The sequence below is a fragment of the Sinocyclocheilus rhinocerous genome, unplaced genomic scaffold, assembly GCF_001515625.1.
Source record: "Sinocyclocheilus rhinocerous isolate Xijiao unplaced genomic scaffold, SAMN03320098_v1.1 C35293030, whole genome shotgun sequence".
Lineage (NCBI taxonomy): Eukaryota > Metazoa > Chordata > Actinopteri > Cypriniformes > Cyprinidae > Sinocyclocheilus > Sinocyclocheilus rhinocerous.
In genome coordinates, this window is record NW_015746218.1 from 1 (window position 1) to 432 (window position 432).

The 432-nt window shown below is 37.7% G+C and overlaps 1 long non-coding RNA gene across 1 annotated transcript; it reads left to right on the plus strand.

Annotated features, from left to right (window-relative positions):
- On the plus strand, window positions 1-267 carry LOC107734800 (uncharacterized). The gene is made up of 2 exons (XR_001639170.1): window positions 1-54; window positions 87-267. It is a non-coding gene; the product is annotated as an uncharacterized LOC107734800 (long non-coding RNA).
- Window positions 268-432: the final 165 nt, after the last annotated feature.

Consider the following 432-nt stretch of genomic DNA (forward strand, 5'->3'; position numbering starts at 1 on the left):
AAACAAGACAAAGTCCCTTTCATTGAAGGACAGAGTTTCCAAACTTTACAGTAAGTAACTTAAGCATATCTACAAAATAAGAAAAGGTAACTCTTTACATACAGTGGCTGACTATTTATCTCACAAATGTTCTTCTCCCTTTATGTTGGGTCAACAAGCCATTCTTGGAATCTACACATTTTGAAGAAGTTGGCACAGAGTTGGGATTTGAACAGTTTTTTACTCCAAATGTGTAGATCTAGAATTGAGGTAGAAAAAAAAAAAAAAGCCCATGAAAGGTCAATGAATGGACTCCATAGTATCTAAACCACTGTGTCAATAGTGCTGGCTCCCCCCCCCAAAAAAAAGGAATACATTTGTGGAAATTTAGTGTCTGAACCTGTATGAAATGGGCAGCAAGAGGTTGTTCTTCTTCAAGGCCTGCACCTTAGC